This window comes from Ascaphus truei, chromosome 20, assembly GCF_040206685.1.
Source record: "Ascaphus truei isolate aAscTru1 chromosome 20, aAscTru1.hap1, whole genome shotgun sequence".
Classification (NCBI taxonomy): Eukaryota; Metazoa; Chordata; class Amphibia; order Anura; family Ascaphidae; genus Ascaphus; species Ascaphus truei.
Genome location: NC_134502.1, coordinates 18,927,551 through 18,936,560, shown reverse-complemented (window position 1 = coordinate 18,936,560; position 9,010 = coordinate 18,927,551). Strand labels below are relative to the sequence as shown.

General features: G+C 46.4%; 2 non-coding genes across 2 annotated transcripts; one reads left to right on the top strand and one right to left on the bottom strand.

Annotated features, from left to right (window-relative positions):
* Positions 1–1,433: 1,433 nt before the first annotated feature.
* Positions 1,434–1,507, bottom strand: TRNAN-GUU (transfer RNA asparagine (anticodon GUU)). The gene has a single exon. It is a non-coding gene; the product is annotated as a tRNA-Asn (tRNA).
* Positions 1,508–2,149: 642 nt separating this feature from the next.
* Positions 2,150–2,290, top strand: LOC142471504 (U4 spliceosomal RNA). The gene has a single exon (XR_012789463.1). It is a non-coding gene; the product is annotated as a U4 spliceosomal RNA (small nuclear RNA).
* The last annotated feature ends 6,720 nt before the right edge of the window (positions 2,291–9,010 follow it).

Here is a 9,010-nt window from a genome sequence, read left to right as displayed (position 1 = left end):
CACACACTGACTGACACACACACACACTGACTGACACACACACACACACTTACTGACGCGCGCGCGCACACCCCCTCACCCACACCCACACACTGACTGAATGACTGACTGACTGCCGCACGCACACACTGACTGACTGAGGCACACACACACGCACACACTGACTGTGTGTGTGTGTGCGTCAGTCAGTCTGTGTGTTTGTGTTTCTGCGTCAGACTCACTGACGCGCGCGCACACACACTGACTGACTGACACACACACAATGACTGACGCACACACACTGCATGAAGCTGTAAAGGAGGGAGGGGGGGAACTGGATTGATGTGAATGGGGGACAAACAGAGAGAGGGGGAGGGGTGAGGAGGAGCGGGAACATTACATCCCGGGCAACGCCGGGTCTCTCAGCTAGTATAAAATAAACGTAAAGAGAGGGTGCATACCATTCAATGATGGATACAAAAAAAGGAACAACAGGACAGTCACTCTTATACTCCCAGAAAGTGTATATATATATCATTTACGTGAATCACTATCCGTATTTGAAGTGTGTGTGTATATAAATATATATATACATACAAATGAGCATACAGTAATATTTCCATTTGCTATTTGCCTTGCTATGGAGGGTTTTTGTCACTTTTTTACTCACATAACTTCACATATACATACATATATAATATATAATATATATAATATATATATATATATATATATATGCAGTGGAAGTGTATTGTGTGTATTTACCTACACATTCACTCCACATTTCAGTAACATACATATACATCTAAATAATATTCACATATACACGTTTGCTATAAATGGAATTATTACAATTTTACATTATATACACGTGCAATGAATGGAATAAACACTGTAATAAGTTTGAAATCGCCTATCCGAGCTGCTATGCATGCAGACTGATCCCTTTTCTCCAGCTTCCTTGAATGTACTCTATGAGGAAGATCATGTGACCAGATGCTAGTGCACGTTTAGAGAGAGGGAGGGCAGTGCTGACAAAGGGGTGTGCCTGGGTTTGTGACAGGACATGAAGGGGCAGTGCCTTAGCAAATGCTTGTTAAAATAGAATACAAGAAAATTGGTCTTTCAAAGTTGTTTTTTTAAAAACAGAAAATGCTAAAAGTATTATTTCTTACTACAGAACTGATTTATTAAAAAAAACACACATGCAGGATATAGACTGAACTGCAGCTTTAATAGATACCAACATTGATGAATAGAAAAAGAAGTCTTTTGTTTGGTGCATGAAACGACAATTAGTCATCAGACATTCTATTTTAAAATCTCATTAAATGTCTTGAAGGAGATAAGTGGGTATAATATAATCAGGGATGTGAATGTTTTCGGGGTTTTCCCGGCTACTTGATTCCATGGGCAGAACAAGTGAAGAAAAGAGCTGTCGGGTGGAAAACAGACGTCCCTGGGTGGGCTTGAACCACCAACCTTTCGGTTAACAGCCGAACGCGCTAACCAATTGCGCCACAGAGACCTTGGGTGTTATGTCGAAAGTGGTTGTAATAATGTTCATAATTCACTAACCATGTTGATGATATATTTCCCTACCAAACCTACAATGAATGAGTCCATACTATCTGCATGACGAGTGTGTATATCTGATAAGATCTCGTTGGTGTTTAGAGGGGGTTACCCACCCGGGTCCTGAAGATTGACATATATAAAAACAAGTACATGCCATGTCCCTGAGCTACTGAAGTTGCTCATTTGATCTGTATGGATTTTATTTTTCAAGTCTAAATGTGTGACTTTCACATTTGACATGAATATCGCTGCGAGAAAACATTTCTTTTTCATATGAGATCATGTTTTCGAGCAACTTCCAGTAGGTTTGAAATAGCAATATTCAATCATAATTGTTATTTCACAGTCAGGTCACTGGTAAGAGAGGAGAGATCATGTATTTGGTCCCAAATACACCTCTGGCTGAAGCGTTTGCATGCAGATACACTGCAAGTGGTTGTTTGTGGAACTGCAAGAGAGTCTTTCTAGTTCACAGTTGAATTACCATATTAACTCCCACAATCCATAGCACTGAACCAGCTCCTGCATTTGCTAGCCACCAGTGTAATGAGGGCTTCTTGTGGGCTGGTGGTTACTAAGCCAGTAGAAAGTTAACTTTGCGCAGTGGCAGTATCATAGCCAATGAGGTTGATCTGAGGCGTGATTATTGCTAGTTGAAAACTTTTCCCAATACCCCGCTGTGATGACTTGCAATATAGTCAGCATTAGCAATTTTTGACAGTCTCACGAGAGACTGATCTTTGTGTCTAAATATAGATCATTCCATTCTTTAGGAAACTGTGTAAAGCTGGAACCAGGCAAGCTGATAACCACCTATCCCTATGATGCAAAGTATCACTAACAAGACCATAAAATGCCCTTATGGAGTATGCAGCAAGGAAAAGAATTGGCCAAACATTTGTGGAAGACTGTACGGATTACCGCGCTCCTCCTCCCTTTACAAGGGTCACTGCTGATGGTAAAACCATTGGCCTAACATGTATATATATATATATATATATATATATATATATATATATATATATATATATATGGAAAACAAGAGAACAAATCCTTCTCTCCTACCAATTTGGGCTCAAATACCATACTAGTGTCATGTTTACATTTACAAGGTACGTCTGTGTGACAAAGGAGTCATTTGGTTGCATCTTTTGACCAAAACATGATTCAAGCCTGCCCACCTCATCAAGGTCTTGAGCAAGAACCTAAACGGAACATATGTCATTTCTTAATGTTCTGTGGACTAAACTTTGTGAGATACGGGAAAATGCCCTGAAGACTGGCATACAAATGAAAAATGTAGGAGTAGCCCCTGGAATAAGTATGCATTGTAAAATAATTCAATAACAATTGTTATTGCGCAGTCAGGCTTTCAGGTCAAACCAATGAAACATATACCGATGAAGTCTCTCTGAGACGAAACGCGTAGAGATTACTATGTGGAGGTGATATTGTTCAATTGTTCTTTACATCACTCACTACCTTTGTACACAGCATTTTATTGTTTTCTTTGGATTTTATCTCAGCCGGTCATTCATTGCGTGCATGGGAACTCTCTCCGGTTGAATCCAGTGACGTCACTGAGTTCTCGCGGCATTTGGAGCCGAGAACTCACTGTGTGACGCCTGATTGAGAGGAAAGCGGCGTCCCTCGTGCTCCCCTGGTCCGGAGGCTCTTACTAAGGTTGCCACAGTTCACCTATACCGGACATTTTACTGAAGTCATCCGTCATCTGGTTTCTGCGTCTGGCTGATTTCCGGAGGCACTTACAGAGGTTGCTGTAGCCCATTTAGACCGGACACTTCACTGAAACTACCCATCATCTGGTACCCGTGCATGGCTGGTTGAGTTACACTCATAACTGCTTTGTATTCTGCTATGTTTGTGAGTGTGTATTTTTAAATCCTTGACTCCATAAATTTATTGTTATACTTTTATACGCTATGAGTGCGCCTGTTTTTTTTTGTGTTTTTATAGATATATGTATATCAGTCTTCGACAAATACGGTCCCGTGGACGCCCGGGGCGACTGCATTTTACCCCCTGGCGAGTTGTTTCGGAGGAGCAGCATTTTGGCATTCTCCTCCTCCAACTGCACTTAAAATGGCTGCGCAGCTAAAGCAGCGCGCCACATGAGCAGTGTCAGCCCTCTGCCCCCCCCCCCCTCAGCCTCATCCTACAGGAGCGTGGGAGGGGCGGGGCACCGTCAGGCAGGAGCCACCAGGAGTATTGCGGGGCCTGAGGGGAGAGTGCTCCTGATGGCAACATCAGGCAGAGGACATGAGGCGGAGTCAGCGGCAACAGGGACAGGACCAGGTACATGGGGATGGGACACACACGCATACACCAACGCACCCCCCCTCCTGCAGAGCCGAGGTAGCTATCCTGGGCCAGGAGGCTGCGGTGGGCCGAGCCCCAGCCATCCCGGTGCTGTGTCCCCCCAGGTCCCCGCTTTCCCCCCCGGTCCCCGTGTCAGCCCGCAGGGCGGGAGGTGGGAGCGGGGATGTCCCCTCAGGTCCCCGCTTTCCCCCGGTCAGCCCGCGGGGTGGGAGATGGGATGTGCCCCCCTTTCCCTGTGTCCGACCGCGGGGCGGGAGATGGGAGCAGGGATGTCCCCCCAGGTCCCCGCTTCCCCCCGGTCCCACAGAGCGGGAGATGGGCGGGAGGGAGCGTGGTGGTAGTGGTGCTGGTCGCGGCCTTTCCTCTCTCCCCCCCAGTGTGTGGAGAGAGTGTGTGTGTGTATGGGAGTGTGTGTGTGTGTGTGTGACACCAGAGGTGCCCCCCAATCAGTCACCCCCTCCCCAACCAGTATCCCAGTCAGTCACCCCCCCAGTCAATCACCCCCCCAGTCAGTCACCCCCCAGTCATTCAGTCTCCCCCCCAGTCAGTCAGTCACCCCCCCAGTCAGTCAGTCAGTCACCCCCCCAGTCAGTCACCCCGTCTCTCTCTCTCCCTGGTCTCCCCTGTCTCTCTCTCCCTGGTCTCCCCATCTTCCCTCTCTCTGGTCTCCCCCATCTCCCCTCTCTCTGGTCTTCCCAGTCTCGTCTCTCTTTCTCCCTCCCCTCTCTGTCTCTCTCCTCTCTCTGCCTCGCCCCTCTCTGTCTCTCTCCCCTCTGTCTTGCCCCCCTCTCTCTCCTCTCTCTCTCTCTGTCTCCTCTCTCTGTCTGTCTCTCTCCCCTCTCTCTCTCTGTCTCTCTCCCTCTATGTTTCTCTCCTCTCCCTCTAGGTCTCTCTCCCCTCTCTTTCTCCCTGTCTCTCTCCCCTCTCTCTCTCCCTTCTCTGTATCTGGATATCTTATTTACCCTATATATCTTAACTGTCCTATACTACTCCGAAATAACCTATACTGCTTTCTTCCAGATTTGCCTCTCAAGCTTCAAATGGGAGACATCGGAATCCCCCCTAACCCAGAAGACAGGTAGGGAACGCCTCCCCTCCAACTTATAACATTGTGGGAATGAGGTACCTGGACATTGAGGGACTGCGGATCAGGTAAGATCCCAGGTGGGATTGCTGCTTTAGATATTGTGAAGCGGGGGCATCCAGACACTGGTAAAGGGTGCAGGAAAGTAGTCATTCACATCTGGCTTTTTTTTGTAAATCCGACATTTACAAACACGCACGCACGTGCATGCATGCAAGCGCGTAACCAGCACTAATTGTAGTATAATGTAATACAATAAATAAACTTATGTCAATAAACGAAAGTTGTTTTTACTAGGAATTTATTCAATTTATTTATTTTTTAAAGCAGGGCGGGACTAGGTGGCGAATAGATTTTTTTGTTCGGCGAGTAGATTTTTGGGTGATTTGTCGACCACTATATATATATATATATATATATATATATATATATATATATATATATATATATATATATATATATATATATATATATATATATATATATATATATATATATATATATATATATATACAGTGGTTGACAAATCACCAAAAAATCTACTTGCCACACAAAAAAATCTACTCGCCACCTAGTACCAAACGTGTGCTGCTTGGGCCAATATTTACTCGCCCGGGGGTTAAATCCACTCGCCCGGGGCGAGCAAATGTATAGGTTTGTCGAACACTATATATATATATATATATATATATATATATATATATATACAAAAAGATATAAAATCCGCAGCACACTCAAAATGAAAAGTTGTTTAATCCACGATATACATCAGGCAGTCACAGAAACTCTAGCAGAGTTTTTGTATATATATATATATATATATATATATATACTGTATATATATATATAAAGCAGAACATAGCCGTGTTAGTCCAGTTGCGATAGTGCAGAATAAATGAGTTCTTCAGTATTCGTGATACCTTTTTTATTGGACTAAATTTATGTCATAGGACAAGCTTTCGAGAGTTCTATCTTCTTCAGGTCAAGCAAGAACATATATAGAGGGATAGCTCAGCTTGTATATTCAGGTATAGAGAGTTTATTCTTTACATATACAGTAGAGATACGTATCTCTGTTTTATATAGGGAGACAGCTCAGTGTCTATATTAGCTGTACCAGTATATTATGTCTTCCCACAGGCTTGAGCGCAGACCCCCCCTTCCTGCAGATCGCTCATGCCCCCTGATCCGAGGGCTCTCCAACGACTCCAAGGCCCGTTGCCAGCAAACAAAATCACCAGCCCACCTGGGTTATTCCCATAATTGAAGTAAAGCTCATTCCCATGGAGGCCCAATAGCGTCTCATTGGTGCAGCGCCAGCTCAGAGCCTTGGCTCCACAGGGTAGGAACTGAATTGCCAGGTTTGGTTGGGGTTTGTTAAACACTCCCAGGCAAAGCCCTGCCCTTACACTCAGGAGCTGGGCCCCTGGCAGCCAGCGAAAAAGTCGGGTGGAAGACAGGGGGAAGCATGTGGCGGCTGTTATCTCTAGGCGGCCTGATGAGGACGAACGCACATCAGCACATTTATTGTGGGCCTCATTATATATGAGGAAGGAGCCTGCATTGGAGAGAGGGAGAGGGTAGTTACAGATGGGACTCAGCACTCTATAGCTCTAGAGGTGTCAGATTAGACACCATTGCTCTCACACACTCACCCAGAGCCACGACCCTTTGTTGTTCCTCTTTCAGCGCCTCTATCTCGGTGGCCATAGCAGAGTCTGCAAGAGATACTCATTGTCACTATACACGGTAGAACATTCTTCCTTTTGTATCTCCTTTGGTGTTTCTGATCATTTAACCCATTAAATCTGTCACTGTCATTGGTTCATTTTCCTCCTATGTTGGACTGACCCTGCAGTTCGTTAAACATCTCACTTTCATTAGATTACTCTCTCTAATCTATAATAATCTTTTATTAGATTACTTTGTCCCTATCAGGGAACCCCCCAAACATGTCATTACTTCACTTTACTCCTACGTGGAACTGACCCTTTAACCCATTAAATCAGTCACTGTCATTGGTTCAATTTACTCCTATATTGGACTGACCCTGTAGTTCATTAAACATCTCACTTTCATTAGATTACTTTGCTCCTATCTGGGAACCCCCTAAACATGTCACTGTCATTAGTTCACTTTGCTCCTTCATGGGACTGACCCTTTAACTAATTAAACTTGTTACTGTCATTAAGTCGCTTTGCTTACAGTACAAAAGACTGCCAAGTGTAACTATATAGTCCTAGAGGTATACGTACACTTGGTCAAGCCAACCACCAGTAAGCCAAGGATCAGTGCCAGGCTGATGGCCAGCGCGGTGAGCAGAGTGTTGCGCCGCCAATGCCGTCCTGTAAACAAATGAGGGTTAAACATATAACTACCGATCCCTGATCCCTATCTCCCCAACTCCCACTTTCTGCACCCTAATAATGACTGAAAGGAATTCAATGCTAAAGTAAGAATGGAAAATCCAGGGCACTTCAGATTTGGTACACTAGACCACCAAAAACTTTTCCATTGCCCCGGACAGAGTGTTGGATCTTGACCCCAGGTAACTGAGTAGGTGAGATGGAGGGGGGTGAGGGAGAATGCACTCATAATCTTACCTAGCTGGGGGGAACTAGTCATCAAAGATGGAAAACAGCAGAGGGGAGCTTGAGGCCCGGCAGCCAGATAAGAATGTTTAGGCAAACTTCTTGCCAGCTGGACCTAACAGGGGGTGGGGAGAAGGGAGTTCCCAGCAGTGGAGGGCCCGGTGGCTGGATGAGGAAGTTGGCTCAACTTCCAAGCAGCCTGAACTTCTGACATCAGCTGGCTCGGACCTCTGAGCCGTTGTGACTGGGACATTTGTTCCATCTCTCCGTCCCTTTCGGCGACCCTGACCAGCAGTCTTGGCTCCACCCCTTTACCTTTGATTGGAGAAGCCAGCCCCCAGTGCCCTCTTGGCTCCATCCCCTTACCTCTGATTGGTGGGGCTCGCCTCCAGCGCAATCTTCGTTCTGCCCTTTGACTCCCTCTCACTGGCTCATATATACTCTCTTCCTGAAGGTATATATCGCTGTGCTCTTAGGGGAGGAAAACAGGGAGTCAGAGTCTGTGTATGTACAGTATATACAGTACCATATATATATATATATATATATACAGTGCTCGACAAATACGGTCGCCAGGGCCAACAAGATTTGGCCTCCTGGCGACTCAGCCTCATGGCCGCGCAGCGCACGCGGTTCTATGCTTGTTTAAAAAAAAAAAAAAAAAAAAACTTTTTCAAAATCCTTCTTCCTGATTGGTTTGACGGGACTTGGCGCGATGCAAGGTTTTTTTTTTTTTGCCAGCTACAGGCTCTATATAAGCCCACGCACACGAATCATCCTTCCTTTTGTATTCTGCTTGAAGGTTAGTACACCGTTGCCACAGTACACCATTGCCTCACTGACCCCCCCTCCCATCCTCCCCAGCCCGGCATCGATCACAATCAGGAGCCCACGCACCCAAACAGCATCACTGACCCCCCCCCCCCTCCTGACCCCCCAGCCCAGCATCAATCACAATCAGGAGAGCACGCACCCAAGCAGCATCACAACCCCCCCCCCCCCCCCTCCCTCCCGACCCCCCAGCCCGGCATCGATCACAATCAGGAGCCCACGCACCCAAGCAGCATCACTAACCCCCCCCCCCTCCCAGCCCGGCATCGATCCCAATCAGGAGCCCACGCACCCACGCACCATCACTGACCCCCCCCCCCCCCACTCCCTCCTTGTGTCCAACGGAAGCTGTGTCTGTGTGTGTGTGCTATGCTGGGTCTGTGTGACATGCTGGGTGTGTGTGTGTGTGTGACATGCTGGGTGTGTGTGTGTGTGTGTGCTGAGCGCCTGGGATGGCTGGTTTGCTCTATATGAGCAGGAGCAGTGACGTCCTCAATCCTTTCCAGGGCTTTTTATAGAGGAAGTAAGTGCTCCCCCTGCCTCATGCATTACCATCTCCACAGCCCGCCCGACCCCCCCTCCCTCCTTGTGTCCAAAGGATGCTGTG